Source organism: Lepidochelys kempii, chromosome 12 (genome assembly GCF_965140285.1).
Source record: "Lepidochelys kempii isolate rLepKem1 chromosome 12, rLepKem1.hap1, whole genome shotgun sequence".
Lineage (NCBI taxonomy): Eukaryota > Metazoa > Chordata > Testudines > Cheloniidae > Lepidochelys > Lepidochelys kempii.
This window is the reverse complement of record NC_136391.1, coordinates 18,240,979-18,264,115: the sequence shown is the minus strand read 5'-3', so window position 1 is coordinate 18,264,115 and position 23,137 is coordinate 18,240,979. Positions and strand designations below refer to the sequence as shown.

General features: G+C 43.2%; 2 long non-coding RNA genes across 3 annotated transcripts in view; both read left to right on the top strand.

The window, feature by feature from the left end:
* LOC140896240 (uncharacterized) overlaps positions 1 to 8,546 on the top strand; it is a 29,701-nt gene extending 21,155 nt beyond the window's left edge. Inside the window, exons 3-4 of the long non-coding RNA XR_012154480.2 lie at positions 559 to 638; positions 8,422 to 8,546. This is a non-coding gene — a long non-coding RNA (uncharacterized LOC140896240). The remainder of the gene's footprint in view (positions 1 to 558; positions 639 to 8,421) is intronic.
* A 7,387-nt stretch (positions 8,547 to 15,933) lies between these two features.
* On the top strand, positions 15,934 to 20,840 carry LOC140896239 (uncharacterized). 2 transcript variants are annotated; one of them, XR_013634492.1, is made up of 2 exons: positions 15,934 to 16,187; positions 19,742 to 20,840. It is a non-coding gene; the product is annotated as an uncharacterized LOC140896239 (long non-coding RNA). The 2 variants fall into 2 exon arrangements; XR_012154479.1 differs by having other exon boundaries at positions 17,359 to 20,840.
* The last annotated feature ends 2,297 nt before the right edge of the window (positions 20,841 to 23,137 follow it).

Here is a 23,137-nt window from a genome sequence, read left to right as displayed (position 1 = left end):
TACTCTAAGCATGCAGTTATCCAACCAGTACTAAAGAGTCTTTCACTTGATGCTGGTGGTGATCTAAGAAGTGGCTTAGGTGCCTGACTTATTAGTTACTGTCCAATGTCTAACCTTCCTGTTTTAAGCAAGCAGAATACAATATCCAATATCAGCGGTTGGCTACCAGTATCCTACGTCCTTCTCAGTCAGATTTCAGGCTGAGGAATAGTATTGAGACAATACTTGTTCTGGTGGATGACCTCATCCTGGTTATACACAGCATCCCAGTTTCAGGATAACTGTATCTGTATCTCCCCTTCTGTAGTCCACTTCAGGAGTTCCCAGTCAGGTCTCAGGTCTCCTGCGGACACCTGTCTCTTGGCAGGGAACCTTGTCTTCCGACTGGGGAATTTTTAAGGCTGCACAGTTCTTTGCCTTACACTGTGATTAACTGGCGCAGAGAAAGAGAGAGAGATAATGACTGTGTATGTTGGTGGTTCAGACATCCACCAGGGAGGTGGGAGATCCAGGGACTTGTCCCCCTGCTCTAATGACTCTTTGATTATTTATACACAGAGGAATTGCTTCAGTAGAAGAGACTGGGAGCCCCACATCGGACTATCCCATAGCTCGTGCTTAGACCACAGCTCTGAGAGGTAGGAGATCCCTCCCTGTTCAAAGCCTTTCTCTCCAGGATGCAGAGGGGGCAATTGAAGATGGCTCTCCCACATCCCAGCTGGCTGCTCTAACCAGGCTAAAAGTTTTATAAAGTAGTGCGATGGGGTATATAAAACTCCCACTGACATGGAAGCGGGGCGGGGGTTGGGGGCATTAAGGAGCTGCTTTGGGGTTGAAAGACCCCACCCACCACCCCTCCCAATCATGCCAGGAGTGGAGAAGGAGTTAAAAAGAGGGAACTCCATCATACCATCCTTTCCATAAATTTATCAGACTCGGTCTTGAAACCAAATAGGTTTTTTGCCTCCACTGCTTCCCTTGGAAGGCTGTTCCAGAACTTCACTCCTCTGACCATTAGAAACCTTCATCTCATTTCAAGCCTAAACTTGCCGATGGCCAGTTTATATCCATTTGTTTTTGTGCCAACATTGGTGCTTAACTTAAATAACTCCTCTGCTACCCTGGTATTTATCCATCTGATATATTTTTATAGAGAGCAATTACATCTCCCCTCAGCCTTATTTTTGTTAGGGTAAACAAGCCTAGCTCCTTGAATCAGCTCTGGTAAGGTAGGTTTTCCATTCCTGTGATCATCCTAGTAGCCCTTCTCTGCATTTACTCCAGTTTGAATTCTTAAACATCGGAGATCAGAATTGCACACAGTATTCCAGTTGCGGTCTCACCAGTGCATTGTATAATGTTAATAATACTTCCCTACCTCTAGTGGAAATACCTTGCCTGATGCATCCAAGGATTACATTAATGGTTCATAGTCATCCTCTGATCAACTAATACACCCAGGTCTTTCTCCTCCTTTGTTGCTTCCAACTGGTCTGTCCCCAGTTTATAGCAAATATTCCTGTTGTTTTTCCCTACATGCATGACTTTGCACTATTAAATTTTATCTCATTTCTATTACTCCAGTTTTCAAGATCATCCAGAACTTCTTGTATGATGATCCTGTCCTCCACTATATTGGCAATACCTCCCAATTTTGTGTCATGCAAATTTTATTTGTGCACACTTACTTTTTGTGCAAGGCCATTAATGAAAATATTAAATATGGTTGGTCTGAAGACCGATCCCTGAGGTACTCTACTAGTAACTTTCCTCCAGCCTGACAGGTCACCTTTCATTGTATTCTCCCCTTTAACCAGGTCCTTATCTACCTTTCAATTCTTGTATTAATCCCCATTGTGACAGGGTTGGGCCAGATGGCTACAGGAGAGTAATAGAAGGCAGATATATAAGCCCCAGGCTAAGCAGGTCCCTTTTCCCTGGGTAAGGTAACAGGGAAGGTTCCAGAACAATCAGGAACCTTCTGGAGACAATTAAGACAGGCTGATTAGAACACCTGCAGCCAATCAAGAAGCTGCTAGAATCAATTAAGACAGGCTAGTCAGGGCACCTGGGTTTTAAAAAGGAGCTCACTTCAGTTTATGGTGTGCGTGTGAGGAGCTGGGAGCAAGAGGCACTAGGAGCTGAGAGTAAGAACGTGGACTGTTGGAGGACTGAGGTGTACAAGCATTATCAGACACCAGGAGGAAGGTCCTGTGGTGAGGATAAAGAAGGTGTTGGGAGGAGGCCATGGGGAAGTAGCCCAGGGAGTTGTAGCTGTCACACAGCTGTTCCAGGAGGCACTCTAGACAGCTGCATACCACAGGGCCCTGGGCTAGAACCCGGAGTAGAGGGCAGGCCTGGGTTCCCCCCAAATCCGACCAACTCCTGGTCAGACACAGGAGTCGTCGACTTGGACTGTGAATTCAGAAAAACGGCCAAGCTGAGGGCTGCCGTGAATCTCCAAGGTGAGCAAACCCGCCAAAAAGCGTAAGACCCACCAAGGTAGAGCAGGAACTTTGTCACACCATCTTCTCCTATTTAACTATTCATTTCCCATATGGAGTTTTATTGAAATCCATGTAGGTTAGATCTGTTGTCTAAAAAAATCAGTTATCTTCTAAAAGAAAGAGATAAGGTTGGTCTGGCGTGATCTATCTTTTGTACAACCATGTTATATTTTATCCCAGTTTCTGTTTACCTCTATATCTTTAACTAATTTCTCTTTCAAAATTTATTCTAAGACTTTGCATGCAACTGAGGTCAAACTAATGGGCTTGTAGTTTCCTGGATCACTTTTTTTCCTTTCTTAAAATAGGTACTATATAAGTAATTCTCAAGTTATAGGGTACGACCCCTAAATTTATGGATTTATTAAAAATCCTTGCTACTGGGCTTGCAATTTCACGTCGCAGTTACTATAATATTTTTGGATGGAATTATGTGGGCCCCCTTACTTGGTCCTGTTAAGCTGTTTGAATTTGACTTCCATCTCGAATGTGGTAATTTGTACTTCCTTATCCTCATTTCCGTTAGCCACCCCTAAGCTCCTTATTACCCTAAAAACTCAGGCAAAGCATTCATTTAGGTGTTGGGCCATGCCTAGTTTATCTTTAATTTCAACCCCATCCTCAGTGTTTAATAGTCCAACTTCTTCTTCCCTTGTTTTCTTTTTATTTCAATGGCTAAAGAATTTCCAGATTCCTGGTTGTGGATTGCTATCCGAGATAGGCATGTCCCTGCAGCCTGGATTTAGGTGCCTATCTCTGTGAGGGTCAGGGCTTAGGACTTGCCTTTCTCATTGGCATCTCCCATTGGCTAGTTTAGGCAGCTATCTGTCTAGCATGTTTACTTTTGTGGATCACAGTCTTAGGCACCTATCTCTCCCCATTGTGTAGGAGCCTAGACATCTAATTCAGGCTTTGTGGATCACAATGTTGTTCCTATGATTTTCTAGATTACGAAAAGGTAGGTGTTGCAACATTGAGCATTGCAACAGCTAAGTTCCTTTGTGGATCTGGGCGTTGGCCCATTCATAGGCCTTCAGAATGCAAATTTAAACAGGAAGTGTGTGTGTAATTCTGTTCACATTAAGACTATGTCTACCCTGCAAGCTAGGGGTGTGAATTCTCTGCACATGTACATATACTCGTGCTAGCTCAATAAATAGAAGTGTAGTCATGATAGTATGGGTAGTCGCTCAGCTTTGCCTCCGCTGCCAGGCCAAGTATGAACCCACCTGAAAGTGATGGGTATTTACTTGGCATGGTTCAGCCGTGCCTCCGCTGCAGCTACCCATGTTAGCAAGGCCACACTACCGTTTATACTCATGCTAACTTGATGAGAGTTAGCGCAAGTATGTGTACACAAGCAGGGGAATGACATCCCTTGCTCATTGCATAGACATGAAGATTGATGTATGGGGCTCAAGCAAGTGGTTGTTACAGACACAGGTACCCAATCTTTGTTAGCACTACAGGCAACTTTGGCAGCTTGCTGGTAGTCTCAGCCCTACAATATATTTCCTTGTAATATTATTTGGGAACAGCTAACTAACTAAATGCCTGTATCCACAATAGTGACTTGCACTAGGGTCTTTCTTGGTAGAATAGAAGTTGGATGGTGGCTAAGTTTGTCCAAAACAAAAAAACATGTGATTGATCAGCTTTGCCTTGCTGGAGGGCTGTAGGCAAAGCGAAGATATGGGCACAATATTAGGATTCCAAGGGCACCATTTGGCCCTCTTGCCACACATTAGTCAATGCTAGTCCATAGGGATGATAGTAAGTGTGCTTGTAAGTGAAATTTTATGCTCCTGCTGAAGTCTACATGTAGCTATAATTTGGAGTTTTCTTTAGGTTTTTAATTTTTTGGTAATGAAGGAGTAATTGCAAGAGTTGAGGATATAATCATTTAGGCAATTTTCATATTCCACAGATGTGCTGAGCAGAATGTGTTTACATGTGAGTTGAGAAGGAGCAAATTATCCTATTGATCCTTATGGGAAAGGAAAGAAGAAAGGAAGTGCTCTTTTTTTAAAAAGTCGCATATGTTCAAGAAAAAAACTTTAATTTTTTTAATAGATCACAAGATAACAGAAGGGCTGTTGAGAAATGAAGACCGTATTGGTTGGTGGTGGACAAAGGAAGAGAGATTGCGCTAAACCATCTTTCATACCTCAACGTACTATAGGTTCTCTGTGTGGATCTGCTACTAGAGGAGGACATGATATATTTTACAAGAACATTTGTATAAGTGCCTGCAACTGTCCTAAAAAAGCTTAGAACCTCTCAGGATGTGTCCCATCGTCAGTCAGCAGCCTTTTTTACTTTCTATAGCTCTCATTTCAGAGGTATTAATATTGTACATTTGTGAAAATAATGTGGGACCAAATCCTGGGACCTTTGCATAAGGCAAAGATGGTTTAGCCTGAAATGTCTGACTTGGACAGTCCCAATTTAATGAAAACTCAACTGCCCTGACCTAAAGGATCAAGAGGATACTGAAATGCATTATATAATATTTTAGCAGCTTAAAGGAAAATGTCCGAGTGGACCCACCAGAAATATTGATAATATGGCGGCCACTCCTTCCCCCTCACTGGATCTTCCCCATCTCTCACTTATTGCCAGTTATATTGGCATGAGGAGGGAAGGAATTTGGAAGAGAAGTGTCCATTCAAGGATAAAAGGGGTGCATGTGGCTTTTTGGCTTCCACTGCTTCCATTCCTACATATCCTAGGAAAATGCTTTAATTCATAGTGGTTTGCCACTTTTGTAATGCTGGTTTAGTAACAGGTTAAAAAGCTGTGGTTCAGTGGCTTAAAAATAAAGTTGCTAAAAGTGTGCAGGTTATCAATATATTAATTGGAGAGCAGATAATGTAAATAGGTACACAAGTTCTATGTGTTTTCTGTGTACAAACTGGATGATAGTGACAAGAAGGAAAAGTACAAATGCTGAACGCTGGTAAAAAATAAAAGTTTTTGTTCTTCTGTCAGTTATACTTACATTCCAGCCCCTTTGCTTGGGCTGATGTCAAGGGTTTGCTAGCCTCTCTTGGATGTATACTGGAGCATGGGATATAACAAGATCAATCCTCGATCTTTAAAACAACAGAGTTCTATACTGTAAGTGGCAGATATTATCTAAAATATCATCCTGGATCCCCTTGGACTTTCTCCTCCTCTCTTCAAACTACTCCATTCAAATGCTTGCTTTTCCATCAGTCTTAAAAATGTTTAGCGTTTGTAATGAGCAAATTTTGTGGGTGGTATTTGAAGTCCATTTGGGATAAGGCCGTGTATCAAAGTTACAGGCAAAACAGGTTTGAGATTTTAAAAATAAGACCTTTTAAAATATGCAAACCATTTAAAGTCATATGACTTTAAAGTCATTTAAAATATGACACTGGCCTATGGGATGCATGCACACATCCTAGTGCTCCTATTATGTCCTTTGTGCCTATAGGACAGCTGCAGTAGCCGGGCACATAGCTAGTAGTGAGCATCTGACCTACAGGAAGTCAGATACAAGTCATCCTGTCTCCTTGGGAGGGGTAACAGACATGAGCATCACAAGATCAGAGAAGTTCATACGGCTTTCTCCACAATAGCTAAGAAAGGCTCCTAAAAGGGGAAAGGTGTGTCCTCTCCCTGCTGAGCTGATGGAAGCTGGGACAGCTTTGGATGGCTCCAACTCAGCTTTGTGAGTTTATTTCCTCTTGTTTTGGAACTCTTGTTTGAAAATAAAGCCAGCCCTGAAAAAAGGGGTTTGGACTGAATGGAGTTAGGAGCTACATTCTATCTTCCCTGACTGCTTAGTGTACTCCCTAGCTTATACCAAGCATTTGCAGCTCAGGGAAATTATTTGTCTTTAAATATCATGAGTTATGGTGGAGAAGAGACAAAGTTATGGTTCAAAGGGGAAAAGAAGAACTTTGATGGGTAAAGCTGCCTAAAAGGCTTGCAGCAGGAGCTGACCCGTCACACTTATTCATTCTAGGGTTGTCTCTGTGCTGGGAATTAGCCCTTATTACAGGTGAACCAGTGGTGTAGTTGAACTGGTGCAGTTCCTAAGGCAAAGCTGGTGCTGCATTGGTGGAATGTATCCTGATTTCAAGATAGAATTTATCTTGATTTGAAACAGGGTAAAATGTATTGGTGCAAATGGTAGTTCTGCATGTCCGCTAGGGTTTTGCACTGGAGTAGCTGTCCACCAATGGCTGTAACTGAAGCAAACATCCTGCTTAGGGAGCATAAGGGCTAAAGAAAAGCAGTTAAGTAAGTGAAAAACTAGCTATCGTGCAAATGAAGCTGAAATACTGAGAACTATTTTCAGACTGGCATGTGAGACTGCTGTTCTCATTTTGGTTATTTATTTTCCCCCTCTAAAAGCCTTCATTGGTTTGGCCAGCAGCCAAGGGAGGAATTGCACTCTGACAGTTCTGCCTTTTTATTATCCTATCAACTACTCTTAACCGCACAATTAAAGCAGCTTCTTTTCCACTAACATGCTCTTTCCCTGGTATCTTCCATCAAGAAATTTCTCTGAGCTTAAATACTTGAATTACTGCTTCAGAAGGACAGTTGAACATTTTTGGTTATGCTGAGATCACTTCAGGTTATTTTTCCTAATAGGTTGTTATGACTTAAAGAGTTCCACAGACTCTGATACAGTAGCATCCAAATGAAGTTTCTACGTCCACATCCAGAGTCTGGCAGCGGGTTTCAGTGCGTTGTCTTCACCTCCCCATGCACGCTTTTGTTTTTTTTTTTAAAGCATAAAAAATTTTCTGGGTATTTCCAAGATGCGCAGCACACTTCATTTTCAGCTGTCAGTATAGCTGACAGCTTATTGTGGTATCATGAATAAATTTTTCAAGGTCTCACACCTAAAACAAAATCAGCTTTTGCTTGCTTTTTTTTAAAGCTGACATTTTAAGTTTATATTAAACATAATATCACCTTGATACACACTGCATGAAAACGTAGACTACTGGGAATGAATTATTAATGCAACGTTTTTACTCTCTCAGGTGTTCTGAAGTTACCGTACAGGCTACAAAGGGATGTGTTTGAGAGAGAATTGGTGGCTTATTAGACATATAATAGGCTACAGTACCTGCCATTGTCATAGCTCAGCAGCTTTTCTCCTTAAGGCAAAGTTCTCTATTGCCAGATCCTGTGTAGAGACAATGGTGCAAGTAGAAATCATTTCTTGCCGGTACTGCACTAATGGGAGGGACGCAAGGGGGGCCATGTGACTTCGCCACATGACCCTCCATGTGACTCCTACACGACCCATCCCCTCTGACACCCCTCTTTGTATATACAAACATCAACATGCTTAACTACTCACTTTCCCCCCACATATGTAGTATTCAGTCTGTTTATATGGAATATCAGAGTTGGTTGAGGAGCCATTTCAGCATATGTATGACTTATTAAAAGACAAATTTTAAGTAGAACTGTATCCTAAACTGCTTTATGGTATTGTACTCAAACATTGCATTTCAATGGGGGATCCAACTTCCTTTATAGGAACAGACTCCTGAAACTTTTACCAGTCCACAAAAGTGGTCCATAGTCATGCAAACAATCCCATTTGTATTCAGTGGGATTGGTCAAACGATTAAGGGTTTACAGGATTAGGTTCCAAGTTTGTAAATTGTTCTGGATGAAACTGACAATGCCCGAGCTGTCAGATCAGAAGCAGCTTCATTTGAATAAAGGTGGGCAAATGTATGATAAATCTTAGCTCCATTGCTAAAATGAGGAACATATTTTCAGCAAAGTTTGTGGCAGATTCTTTAGGCAGCTGGTTTAAGGCTGTCGATGTCCGGCATTATAATCTTCACTTATAGTTCTCTCACCCACAAAACTGGAAAATGAGGCATTTGTTTTCTTTGTTTTGCTGCTCCAGTTCCAGTTAACAAAATGCACGTAAGACGAGTTTGGCGGCAAAGAAGAATTTTGTGTACACTGGGGACAACATCTGATTCCTGTAAGGCTGCAGAAATGACATCAGAATCCAAACATACTCTGGTCAGTGCAAGCAGAGACATTCCTCAAATGATTTGGACTTGATGTGATGCAGTATGGATGTCATGGATAATTCAGACCAATGGGGAGAAACAGAATCAAAAACACTGTTTAAGCACCTTCCATCCCCCCACCCCACCCCTCCCCTTTTGAGGACTCCTGACCAACGTAACAGCATAATACATATGCTGCTTTGTTTAAATTTGTTAGCATATGTATTGTGCTGTTAAAGCCCTTTAAAGAAGGAATGCCCTCCCTAGCCACGTTCTGCTCCTTTAAGGAGCAGAGCGCAGCCCCATCCCCCGCCCCCCCTCTGGAGGGGGGAGGGGGCTAGCCCCAAATCTTTCTGGTACCCCGTACCTGCTAAAAATCTCTTGCTGGTACTGCGTACTGGCGGGTACCACCCTACTTGCACTCCTGCATAGAGACCTCTAATCATGTTGTGCAGGGCAACAGTAGTGCTATGGTATGTGTGTTTGTTTATTTTAGGTCTCTTCTTGGTAATTCTAGTATGACTGCATATCCAAGGTTCTTTATAGTTTAAAGATAGTCAGTACTCATAGAATCTAATTAGCCACTGAGTTCAGTATAGTTTTCTTAATGGTGATATTTAAAGTATGTCAAAGTTTAATCTTGTTCTAATGATATCTGAGCAGCTGTCAGTCTCCATGCATCTCTGTGAGATTCTTTGAAACATTCAGGCTGCTCATAACTAACCAGAGGAATGAACTGTAAATGTTCAGTGAATGTGCTGGTACGTGCCTTAGAAATAGCATTGATGGATAGGTAGCAATCACTTATAAATAAAGGTTGCAGGGTTTGGCTCCTATTCTTGTGGTTTGGTTATACTGGTTTAAAATTTTAGCTCATTGTATCTTTCTAAATAAGTTCCTGAAGAGCATCATGGCTAATATTGTAGCATTAGGACTCCCATTGATTGTAGTGGGCTTTGAATGAGGCTGTAGGTGTTTGGTCACTTAGCAAATGGCCCAACTTGATGATCACTTTAGATAAGCTTCAGAGTAACAGCCGTGTTAGTCTGTATTCGCAAAAAGAAAAGGAGGACTTGTGGCACCTTAGAGACTAACCAATTTATTAGAGCATAAGCTTTCGTGAGCTACAGCTCACTTCCTCAGATGCATATCGTGGAAACTGCAGCAGGCTTTATATATACACAGAGAATATGAAACAATACCTATTCCCACCCCACTGTCCTGCTGGTAATAGCAGGACAGTGGGGTGGGAATAGGTATTGTTTCATATTCTCTGTGTATATATAAAGCCTGCTGCAGTTTCCACGATATGCATCTGAGGAAGTGAGCTGTAGCTCACGAAAGCTTATGCTCTAATAAATTGGTTAGTCTCTAAGGTGCCACAAGTCCTCCTTTTCTTTTTTAGATAAGCTGTTACCAGCAGGAGAGTGAGTTTGTGTGCATATGGGGGTGTGGGGGTGAGAAAACCTGGATTTGTGCTGGAAATGGCCCACCTTGATTATCATGCACATTGTAGGGAGAGTGGTCACTTTGGATAAGCTATTACCAGCAGGAGAGTGAGTTTGTGTGTGTGGTTTTTGGAGGGGGGTGAGGGAGTGAGAGAACCTGGATTTGTGCAGGAAATGACCCACCTTGATTATCATAAATTGGTTAGTCTCTAAGGTGCCACAAGTCCTCCTTTTCTTATTGTGAGGAGAGTGGTCACTTTGGATGGGCTATTACGAGCAGGAGAGTGAGTTTGTGTGTGGAGGGGGGGGGCGGAGGGTGAGAAAACCTGGATTTGTGCTGGAAATGGCCCAACTTGATGATCACTTTAGATAAGCTATTACCAGCAGGACAGTGGGGTGGGAGGAGGTATTGTTTCATGGTCTCTGTGTGTATATAATGTCTTCTGCAGTTTCCACGGTATGCATCCGATGAAGTGAGCTGTAGCTCACGAAAGTTCATGTTCAAATAAATTGGTTAGTCTCTAAGGTGCCACAAGTACTCCTTTTCTTTTAGCATCAGAAGGTATTTCATACTTTTGGGTCTGATCAGACTCCCACTGAAGTGGGAGTTTCAGAATTCCAAATTACATATCTATATAATAATAGGATCATAAAAAGACATCAACCACATCTGGAACAGTTTGAAAATTGTCACTGTCCAAATTATTTTTAAAATTGTATACAGTTTAAGGCCAAGATTTAAAATAAAAACAAAGCCTAAAGGTTGTTAAGTTTTACTGAGGTTAAAACTTTCAAAAGCACTTAATTGAGTTAGGAACCCAAGTTCCATTTTCAAAAGTGACTTAGGCACTTAGGAATATAGATAATGTTGACTATCAATGAAACTTATGCTCCTAAGTCACTTTTGAATTTAAGGCTTGTGCTTTTAAGGTCTTGTCCACATGCTGTGGTAATGCATACTATGTGCATGTGCTTTCTAAAGCGCACTAAGGTGTTGCAAATTAGTTGGTCAATATAGACCCTGCTGGTGCACACTAAAAGTTCCCTACTGCGCTTTATGGGAGCTCTGTTTCAGACAGCACTCTATTAAAGCTCACTAGGTAACCTTTAGTGAGCACAGCAGGGTCTACATGGACAAGTTAGTGCACCTTAGCAATCACACTCCCATAGTGCGCATTGCTGCACAGTGTAGACAAGCTCTAAGTCTCTTAGGTACTTTTGAAAAACTTATTTTTAGTGCCTTCAATAAGTGGTCTGGTTTTTTTTTTCTTTTAAAGTATTGCTCTCATCAAACCGAGTTTGCACTGAGAACAAAATGGCTGCAAAAAAGAAGAGTTCTTAGAAATGTAAGGGTGTACTACCTTAAAAACAAAGGTAACTCAGCTTTATAGCTACATGCAGTACATCACAGACTCAAGTTTGAGTTTATTTTTAACCTATTTCTCAGCTTGGCTCATCCCTTTTACTTTTCCCAATTTGCAGCAGTGGCTTTAGAAATTCTACAAAGTGGTGAAACAGGAGATTTTATACTGTATCTGCACTTGTCTCTAGAACTCCTTTCCCTTTTACAAAATCCCCTCCCTTTCTTTGTTGGCAGGGTTGGGATCTTTACTGGTAATAAAAGTATCAAGTGTTTCCCTATCCTCCTTTTATTACTCTATCCTCCTTTGCTCCTCTCCTTTACCTTCCTCCCGGTTGGGTGATTTTTCTTCTGGGTGTATTTCACTCCGACTTTGTCACTGTCCTCTATATGTTGCTATTTATTTCAGACAAAAAGAATCAGACCTTTTAAACCCAAGAACAAATTAACAGAACTGTTGCTTCATGCTGCTTTCTAGAAACTGGGATTCAAAGAATGTGTCTTGAATCATCAGTGAAAATGAGAATGGTTTCAACTACATTCAGTGACATTGGTAGTCTTTGCTCAGGAGAGGCCCAAGGCTGGAATGTAGTGTTACAGGTTGGGATTGTGGTATGCTGGTAGAGCTACTGACACCTGCATATGTAAAGGCTGCAGATAGCTCCTTTTATTTAACCAATTATATTTAAAGAGCCTGAGCACCTCAGACTAGATCTTTCTTTCTTCCACCAGTGGGAGGTGTGAAAATTCAGACTCAAACTGATGACTGAAGTTAAAGTCCTGTTTCTGCATGTTAAACAACTAAACTGAACAGAGTGAAGATCTGCTTTGCTCATCTCTAGCCCAAAGCATTTGAAGAGTGACCAGTGGAACCTCTGTCTCAATCTTCTTTGCTACTGTCATGCTTCTTGGTAAACAGCTCTGTTTAAAGAGTCCTGGACCTGAGAGATTTTTGTACATAGTTCTCTTCCTGCCTGATGTTACTGAAGTCTCTTTGATTTGTCTTTTAGCTCAAAGACTTGAAATTGGTATGTAGGAAATTATGTTGTTATTGAGACAGTCTCTGGGGATGAATTTTGAAATCAGGCTTGATGGGCTCCATTCAGATAAAACAAGATTTACGGTAAATGTGCATTCTGGGATTTTTCTGCAGTTCTGCAGCCAGAGTAAGGAAAATTATTGGTGTGTCTAGAGGCACATTGGAGGGATTTAGGTGAACGTGCAAACTGGCGTAAAAAAATCACACCTGAGAGAATATCCGTATCCTCTTTTCTCCAGCATGAGGATCAATCTGCTGCACAGAAGTTTAAATAACTGGGGATCAGGATAGTCACTGATAGATTATCTGCCTTCATTTTGTAATAATAATGCCACAGAGATGGAGATAGCTTAAAATGTAGATGCCAGACACACCACTTTCACCTGCCTTTTCTTTACTTTCAAAAAAGTAACTAATTGCTTGTAAAAAATAATAATTGTGAAGTGTGAATACCAAATATCTTTGAATACAAGTCCACAGGTGATTTACCGCTGACTTCTATGGAGAAGTATTGTGTCCTTGATCAGAAGCACCACCTTTAATGCTGAAGATGCAGGAGACAGTAATTAAAATATATTTAATAGACACCACCCTCATTTTGAAGCTGCCCTCAGTTTAAAGCCTCAGGGAACACTAAGTAATTACGTTTAGTGGCCACTTCTAAATGAAGTTATCTATTAACTGATTAAAAAAACTGCTATGATTTGGCCAGCATTAAAATAACTTGAAAGGCTCCCACTCCATCTTATAATAAGGCTCTCTGAAATAGCTTCACTGGATGCACTGTGTAAAGTAATGTTAATTTTATTGAACGCTGGAGTCAGACATACATACACAGAGATCACAATGTTAAGCCTACTGCAGTCTGAGCAACAGAATTCTTGTAATTCACTTGGAATTTCAGCCAACAGTACGAAGCCATTGCCTCCCCAACTGCAGTGGAGGAGAGACTGCTGAGGTTTGCAAGCAAAGTCTCTCCAGGGGTCACTGGAGCAGGAGACAGAGGAAACACTCCAAGTGGAGTGCAAAGTGGAAAAGATAGTAGGCAAAGTGGCCTATGCAAGTGGATGGGTGGGTAGGATGGACACAGAGGAAAACGAGGAAGCAGAGGGAACTGAAAGCAGCACTGGGGTTTGCGGGTTCCACAACTAATCAGTTGAATGTTATGTATAACAAGAACTTTAAAAATGTACTTTTAATGTATACAAATTCTGGAGTTATAATTCCATTGAGAGGTTCTTCAAACCACTCAAACTTCTTTGCCATGGTTTACAATGCACCATAACCCTCCCCTGACTCACTTACTTAGGTATTTCTGTACCATCCTCTCAGGTCAGGAATATGCTTGCTGGGTTAGCTAATACCTAGAGTGTTGCTATTTTGCCACAGCCAGGTTTACTGTGGTTCACAGTCTTTGGTTCATGCTGTTAGTTATGTCTAGGGCTCCTGCAAGGCTACATCTGTCACTTAGGTCCCATCTGGTGTAGTACTGTTGTCCCACTGTTTGTTTCAGGTTTACCCATACAGCATTATGTTATGGGAAAGGAAAGGACACCTCTTTGTATCCCAAATCAATGATGAAACCCCAGTAATACAGCCTATATTGTGGGAGGACATGAGAGTCCTGCCTGCCTCTCTTGTGAATGAAAACTATACTCAGATCTTTTTCATGAGGGGAAAAGGAATAAACCCCACTCTGCTGGCCAATTGTCCTTTTAATAAGTTCCAGTGTCTAAAGCTTTGTGTGAGCTTTTGCTGAGTGTCTAATAGCTGCCACATTTTCCTACACAGTCATGGTGCTATCAGTACTTAAGTAATTGCTTTGTAAAGTGCTTTGGGACACTATGTGCATGAAAGACACTACATAAAACCAAATTCTATTCTCTTCTATCCCCTGAAGTGGTGCTATTCACTTTTTTTAAAACACTGTTCATTGCCAAATTGGTGGGCATCATTCTATTGTTTATGCATCTGCCACTGTCAATGCAACATTGTGCTAGATACTTAAATCTAAGAATCAAAAGGAAGAAGCAGGTAACTATGCTGGTCTGGTAGGAAAAGGAACACTATTGTCACAATATAAACTGGTGTTTTCACTGGATTTTATTGTGTATATATTTAATTATAAACATGTTTACTTTGATTTTCTAGGGGAGAGAATATCCATTCCCTCTAGATAAACTTGGGAATTTTCACTGTCTTTCCAAATAATTAAACCAGCATATGACTATTACAAAAGCCATATAAAATTATTGGCTGGTATTTATTATAATTGGGGATAATCCTCACATCTGCAAATTCCCAAAAAGTCCCCTGAAGTCAGTGGGGTTGCAGCAATGTAACTGAGGGCAGAATCCACATCACTATTTTTACTATGTTTAAGTGTTCACAGTGTTGTATGTACATTCCTAGCTAGTGTTCCTCATATTGATGAATCATGATTAAATACATAGCTCTATTTCCAGCTAACATTCAGGATTTAATTGGTGTGGTAAAGAATTGCCTGTAAGAATGGGGACCTACTGCCATTCACACTCCTCTTCCTTCAGGGATGTTTCATTTAAAACACTACAGCTGGTGCAAATTTGTACACTTAACTCATGCTTGTCATTTATTTATATGCTCCTGGAATAATGTGGATGCTAGTTAAGCACATTGTAAAAAAATTCAGCATGTTCCATGTTTATTCTCCCTAGAAAGAGGCCACTGAATCAGAGCATCTATAAATTATCAAGAGTTGGCAACTGTACACTTCATGTCCTTGATTTCAGAAAGTTCATTGTCAAGAATGTATTTGTTGTATGTAAAGTACATACTTACTGAACCATCTAGGTTCCCTACTTTGATTGTACACTACTTTATAATAAGACATTTTTTGTTTTCAATAGGTGTTTATAGAAAGTGAATGAAAGAGGCAAAGGAGTGCTTTGGGCATTTAACCAGAGTACATAGTCGAAAACAGTGGTTCTCAAACTTTTATACTGGTGAGCCCCTTTCACATAGCAAGTCTCTGAGTGTGACCTCCCCCCTTATAAATTAAAAACACTTTTAAAAATATTTAATACTATTATAAATGCTGGAGGTGAAGCAGGGTTTGTAGTGGAGGCTGACAGCTAGTGACCCTCCAGGTCATAACCTCGCAACCCCCTGAGGAGTCCCGACCACCAGTTTGAGAACCCCGGGTCTAGAATCCACATTTAAGATGGAATCTTCATCAACCACTAAAATGATCTCACATGAAAGAGAACTATAGATTTAAAAGAAGGGAATTTTGTCACTACCTCACCATATTTCAGTTCTTTAAGACAAACTTGAATTTCTGGGACCTAGCTACAGCTCTAAAGATTTTACCTGTAGGATTCATACAAGGTTCATGTGCTTGGCAACATTCAGGGCACACCTGGAACGTTGTATAGGAGCTGTGCACACACAGCTCTTCTCAAGGGCACGAACCTTGGAATCTTGCCCAGATGACATAAACCATGGGAAGCCTCCTAGGACTGGGCTCAAGGCCCGAGAGCAAGGAATGCGGTAGATAGAAACTGGTAAATAAGCATGTTAAACAAAGCCAGTGTATTCCTTTTATCTGTTGGAGAATGTAATGCGCGAGGGGAGAGAAAGAATAAAGGGGAAGGTGGAATGCTGACAAGCAGAAGTCGGTTGGCAGACCAGCTCGCTTGCTTGCTAAAAGCTCTGTGCTGTCTTGTATTTGAACCGCCACAACTGGCGCCCAAATGTGGGGCCCTCAGCACTCACCTCGCCCAGCAAGGGTTTCAGATGCGTCACTCATCCGCTTTGCGGATCCCGGTGAGTATTTTTCATTGTGGTAAGTATGGGAAGCTCCCTCTCTGCTTTGCAAGTGCAACACCGCAATGAGCTACAGTATTTGCTGCGTAAGGCTCAGCATGACTGCCCCACTCGAGAACTCACTCTCCTGCTACAGGAGGTGAGTGCCCAATGCCCGTGGTACCCTGAAGCTGGAACCCTTAAGCTAGCGGACTGGGAGCGGTTGGGCCAGACATTGCACAAAGAGCCTCGGGCGCCCGTGCAGGCTCTACATGCCTGGCACCTCTGACGTGACGCGATACAGCGTGTCGCCTCGGACAGGCCCTCCCTCGCGAGGCTGGTGCTCTCGCCACTCCCGTCCGCTCCTGCAGCCATCCCCCCTCCTGGCGATGCAACACAGCGTGTCGCCTCGGAAAGGCCCTCTCCCGTGCCAACAGAGGGGCTGCCGATCCCGCCACCCCCGTCCGCTCCTGCAGCCATCCCTCCCCCTGCTTCGCCCCCAGTGCCTCTATTACCACCACCTCTCTGGCCTTCCCCACCGGAGCCGGTGTGTGATCACCATCCCCCCGTGGGGCCCCATGATCCGGGGCCCCCCGGGGGGGTCGTCCGCGTCTGCTCAGGGGCTTTCGCTGGTGCAACAAATGGTTCACGCAGCGAAGACTCGCTCAGATATTACAGCGGAGGAGCTGGCTGATCTGGTCTCAGTTTGTCCAGTGACCTGGCAGGATGATGGCCAGGGCAACCAGGTTGCAAACTGGGTCAGTTTGCCCTACTCGATGATCAGAGACGTAAAGAAAGCGATTCGCGAGTTCGGCCTCACTAGCACGTATGTAAGTGGTCTCATTGAAGGGCTAGGTACTGGGTACACCCTGATCCCTGAAGATTGGAAGGCGCTGTTGTGCATAATGCTGACACCCAGTCAGTACATTATTTGACTTAGTGAGTATCGGCAGATGGCGGAACGCCAAGCCCAGGTATATAGAGAGCAAGGTATCATTTATGAGCATTTGGCAGGGGAGGGCCAGTTTGCTATCGTTCAGATGCAGTCTCAACTCCCTCAGGCCGTCTTCCCCATTATTTCCACCTGCGCCTAGCATGCTTTCCGGAAGGTCCCGGATTCAGGCAAGCCTACCAAAAGCTTTGCCAGTATCCGTCAGGGTGCATCACAGTCCTTTATGGATTTTACCAACAGATTGCAGGAGGCTATCCTCCGACAGGTGGATATCTCTGCGGCAGCTCAGGAGATCCTGTTAAAAATGGCAGTTGAAAATGCGAACGAGGATTGCCGCCGTGCTCTCCAGGTGGCACAAGCCTCTGGAATTCTAGAGCTGTCAGACATGCTGCGGGCGTGCCAAAACATCGGAACCCAAGCACATAAAGCTGGAGTTCTGGCCGCCGCTTTTGGATGGGAAATGTTACCGCTGTGGTAAGGAGGCTCACTTTCAGCGGGAGTGCCACTCATTGACGGCGCCGCCCGCCCCTCAAAGAAGTGCCCAAAGTGTCGGAAGGGCTATCACTGGGCTAATCAGTGTCCTAGCAGGTCGGGAAACCGCACGACGGGTTCTCCCCGAACCCAGGGCCAAATGGGGGTGTTTCCCACTCAGACAATGTTCCTCTGCCTTAAAATCCATAGATTTCATGAGGGCGGCGACTGCTGGAAATGCAGGGCTTGATTTGATTATGCAGGAGGACGCTGATTTTCAGTTGCCGGGGGAGGTTTGCGCCATACCTACCCAGGTGATGGGACCTCTCCCTGTCGGATTTGTGGGTCTGGTTCTCCCTCGCTCACACGCTGGGAAACAGGGTTTTTTTTTGTCATCCCAGGGGTCATTGACGCCGATTACACCGGCGTTATTAAGGTTCAGGTATGGACCCATCTTCCTCAGTCGCTCCCACGTGGATGGTCAATTGCGCAATTGATTTTAGTCCCCTATCAGGTGCCAGCCGCAGAGGATTGAGCCTGGGGCGGGAACGGCTTTGGATCGACGCTGTCTAAGTTGCCGTCTCACAACACGTCCTCTCCACTTGTTGTTCTAACAATGTCGGTCTGCCCCTCGAAACCTCAGTTAACACTTCTCTTAAATAATGTTCCTTTTACAGGGCTGGTAGACACTGGAGCTGACGTTACAGTGATTCATGATCCGGAGTGGCCGGTCGGTTGGCCAACAGTTCCTTCTAAAGAGTTATGGGGGAGCAGGGGTAGCAAACCCGGGCGCCAAAGTTTGTCTTGGGTTACGGTCTCTAAACCAGGAGGCTGTGCCCTTGCTACAATCTGCCCTTTTGTACTCCCTGTCCACCTCAATATTTGGGGCCGTGACTTACTTGTAAAGCTGGACACCACCCTCGATATTAATATACAATGGCCCGAAATCCTCCCTCACCCACCTTGCCATCCGCATTACCACTGGTATGGCAATCCTTAGAGCCCGTATGGATTGACCAGTGGCCCCTCCCCCTAGAAAAGCTGAAAGCGCTTCATTCACTTGTACAACAATATTTGCATGCACAGCGCTTGGAGAGCTTTACTAGTCCTTGGAACTAGCTGCTGTTATTTTGGCCTTTCAAATTTTTGCTGATTGTCCCTTTAATTTGATCATGGACATGCATTATGTTTATCAGGTAATTGATCATTTACCCCTTGCCCTTATTACCCCTTAGGTCGATGCGGACCTTCTTCGCCTGTTTTTGTCCTTACAGTATCTCATCACCACTCGTAATTTCCCTTATTTTGTTGCTCATATTCGCAGTCATACCCCTCTGCCTGGGCTACTTACTGAAGGCAATGTGCGCGCTGATCGCGCGTTTCGTGGTCAGGTAAATTCCCTTTTTTCTGACCCCATTGAAAGCCATTCCTTTTTTCATCAGTCTGCCTCTGTTTTGGCCTGACAGTTTCACATTCCTGCTGATCATACACGTTCTATTGTTCGTTCCTGCCCCCACCATGCCGCTGCTGCCCCTACCTTTTTTTATGCTGTTAACCCCAGCGAATCAGCTGTGGCAAATGGATGTCACTCACATGCCACAATTCCGTCCCTATTCGTTTTTACATGTTTCCATTGATACCTATTCAGGATTCCTCTGGGCGACCCCACGGCGTGGGGAAGCTACTCCCAAAGTTATTCACCATTTGCTAGCCTGTTTTGCTGTTATGGGTCGCCTGAGCCAGATAAAAACAGATAATGCCCCAGCCTATTGCTCCACAGCCCTCTCCATCTTTTGTGCCCAATGGGACGTCTGTCTCAAACACGGAATCCCTTATAATTCCACAGGCCAAGCTATTGTTGAACGTGCAAATTGCACGCTAAAAACCTTGCTCGACAAACAATTAAAACAAGGGGAGCTGCGTCTCTGAACCTTAGGAGACATTCAGCAACAATTGCGTATCCTTTTGTTTATTTTAAATAATTTAATGCTGAACGCAGATCAGGAGACCCCCACGGATCGGCATTTTCACAAATCCGAGGTACTGGAAAGACCGCATGTCTATTACCATCAGCTGCCCGATCCGCAATGGCTGGGCCCAGTACCTCTAATCACTTGGGGTCGGGGATATGCTGCTGTCTCTCTCCCTGCAGGACCGTTGTGGGTTCCGGCCCGGTGTGTGCGACCAGCACTGAAACAGCATGGCGTGGCACCAGGGACTGTCGAACGCCATACCGGAGTTTCAGCTGACCTTGGAGGAGAATGTGGTGCCTCCCGGGTCGACAACGGCGGGACAGAAACGGAGGAGGCGTAGCGTCCCAAGCCAGCCTGTGACATGGGGAGCAGTAAAAGCATTGGTCGCCGTGGCTCAACAAAGACTGGCAGCAAACCAACAGCCAGAGACTTCTGAGACTCTGTGGCAATTCTTGCCCAAATTACTGCTAATTCTGTATTGATTGTATGCCTTTTGTGCCTGCTCGGAAGCGCTTTCTCCGTTATGGCCCCGAATGATATATAACCTATGGGAAATATTGGCTTCAATAGCAAATGTTACCCACTTTTGTTTATTTGATTTTGTAGCAGCTGAAGAATTGTGAGGTACGTGCCTTATTCCAGTATGTCATCACCCTGAGGAGATTGGGAATGAGATGATGCTCGCTGCTTACGCGAACCTCTCTTCCCAGTACTCTAGCATGGCTAATTGGGGCCTGGCCAATTACACTTTACCTTCTTAAGCTTATTTTTTGCTGTTGCTATGTGCAATGTATTTCCTTTTTGTCAAGGCTTTGTCGAGACCCGCCCTAGCAGGCTCCACGAGTTATGACCTCGTCTGTCCGGGAGTTAATTGGCTTGCAAAAGCAAATTGATGGCTACCATGAGATGGCCGAGCACAAATAAACAAAAAAGGAGGGGATGTAGGATTCATACAAGGTTCATGTGCTTGGCAACATTCAGGGCACACCTGGAGTGTTGTATAGGAGCTGTGCACACACAGCTCTTCTCAAGGGCACGAACCTTGGAATCTCGCCCAGATGACATGAACCGTGGGAAGCCTCCCAGGACTGGGCTCAAGGCCCGAGAGCAAGGAATGCGGTAGATAGAAACTGGTAAATAAGAATGTTAAACAAAACCAGTGTATTCCTTTTATCTGTTGGTGAATGTAATGCGCGGGGGGAGAGAAAGAATAAAGGGGAAGGTGGAATGCTGACAGGCAGAAGTCGGTTGGCAGACCAGCTCGCTTGCTTGCTAAAAGCTCTGTGCTGTCTTGTATTTGAACCACCACCACATTTACCTATTGACCTTTTTTCTATAATCAGTCAACTTTTTTTCAACTTTGTCATTGGAAAGTAGAATTAGCCACTGTAATGTTTGTTGTTTAAATCTTAAAGTAACTTTTCAGTAATGTCAAAATATTGAAGATAAGACTTTTCTCTCAAACTAAACCATTATATATAGATAAAAGTTAAAAAACATAATACAAAGGTAAATACAAAACAAAGTTATAAGGAAATATCTGTGAAAAAAGCTAATGTGGTCTTGGGATGCATCAGGAGAGGTATTTCCAGTAGGGATAAGGAGGTTTTAGTACCATTATACAAGGCACTGGTGAGACCTCACCTTGGAATACTGTGTGCAGATCTGGTCTCCCATGTTTAAGAAGGATGAATTCAAACTGGAACAGGTACAGAGAAGGGCTACTAGGATGATCCGAGAATGGAAAACATGTCTTATGAAAGGAGACTCAAGGGAGCTTGGCTTGTTTAGCCTAACTAAAAGAAGGTTGAGGGGAGATATGATTGCTCTCTATAAATATATCAGAGGGATAAATACTGGAGAGGGAGAGGAATTATTTAAGCTCAGTACCAATGTGGACACGAGAACAAATGGATATAAACTGGCCACCAGGCAGTTTAGACTTGAAATTAGAGGAAGTTTTCTAACCATCAGAGGAGTGAAGTTTTGGAATAGCCTTCCAAGGGAAGCAGTGGGGGCAAAAGATCTATCTGGCTTTAAGATTAAACTCGATAAGTTTATGGAGGAGATGGTACGATGCGATAACATAATTTTGGTAATTAATTGATCTTTAAATATTCATGGTAAATAGGCCTAATGGCCTGTGATGGGATGTTAGATGGGGTGGGATCTGAGTTACCCAGGAAAGAATTTTCTGTAGTATCTGGCTGGTGAATCTTGCCCATATGCTCAGGATTTAGCTGATCGCCATATGTGGGTCGGGAAGGAATTTTCCCCCAGGGCAGATTGGAAGAGGCTCTGGAGGTTTTTCGCCTTCCTCTGTAGCATGGGGCACAGGTTACTTGCTGGAGGATTCTCTGTTCCTTGAAGTCTTTAAGCCACGATTTGAGGACTTCAATAGCTCAGACATAGGTGAGGTTTTTCAGGAGTGGGTGGGTGAGATTCTGTGGCCTGTGTTGTGCAGGAGGTCAGACTAGATGATCATAATGGTCCCTTCTGACCTTAGTATCTATGAAATAGCTCTCAGAACCTCTGGTATTAATGGCTTGCTTGTTGCATCTTCTTCCAATAATTATGTGATTATATTTAGAATCCTGTGATGGTGGGGATGTTCTAATCTTTATGATGTTCAAGCATTTATCATGTAGATGCCATATTTCCAGTTTTCAAGAGCCTTGTGAAAGGGAATAAACAATCCACTTGGCACCATTCCAATCATTTGACACTCGGAAGAACAACATGGAAATACAGCTGCCCTTATGAGCCTCTTTGGAATGAAATGTGGTTGAATCTACCCCTTGTTCAGATGCTTCTAAAAAAGAGTCCTTCCCAGACTGCACAGTGTTTTCACATGCCAGGTGTGGTATTTCAGCCCTGCCAATGGTGTAGTTTGCTGCTTTCAACATGGGTAGTAGAAAAACAGCTGATACCTTTTCCTTATAGAAATGTATCAAGGGTGACTGGCATGCAACAGTCTCTCTTACTGAGATTGGGAAGGGAGTATAGTAAGTGTCAAGCGCTATATATGTTGACTCATAGTACACATTTGCTTTCAAGGACAGGGGATCTATAATGTGTGAAGAAGCACAATGTTTCAGTAAAGAAAGAGTTGAGTTTTTAGTTTCTATTCCATGTATGTTGGATGATGAGAATGAGAAATAATGTAGTTTGTCTGCACCAGAGAATCCAGTATATAGAGAAGAGATTCTGTCTGTGCCATTGTAGCTCATGAGCTTTTATGTAAATTAACTTTTAATTTGTCTAGCTGTATGTTAACCTACAGTTGAAACTAATCCAGAGAACCTTAAAAGTCTAGAGAGATAAAATAAGCAAAAAAACTTTATAGCAAAGGAAATCAATTTTTTTTGTTTTTACTGCATGTAAATGAGAAAATCTTTGTGGCCTTGTCATACCCAGAGCTTGAAAAAAACATTCATTTGTTTGCTTAGACCAAGTAGGAAGCTTTCCTGGCAAATGCCATCAATTCTGCAGAATCTCATCCTTCCTTTTTTTAAAAAACAAAAGGGTTTAGCTCCCCCCCCCCCGAAACCTTCCAAATCTGAATTGGGTATAAA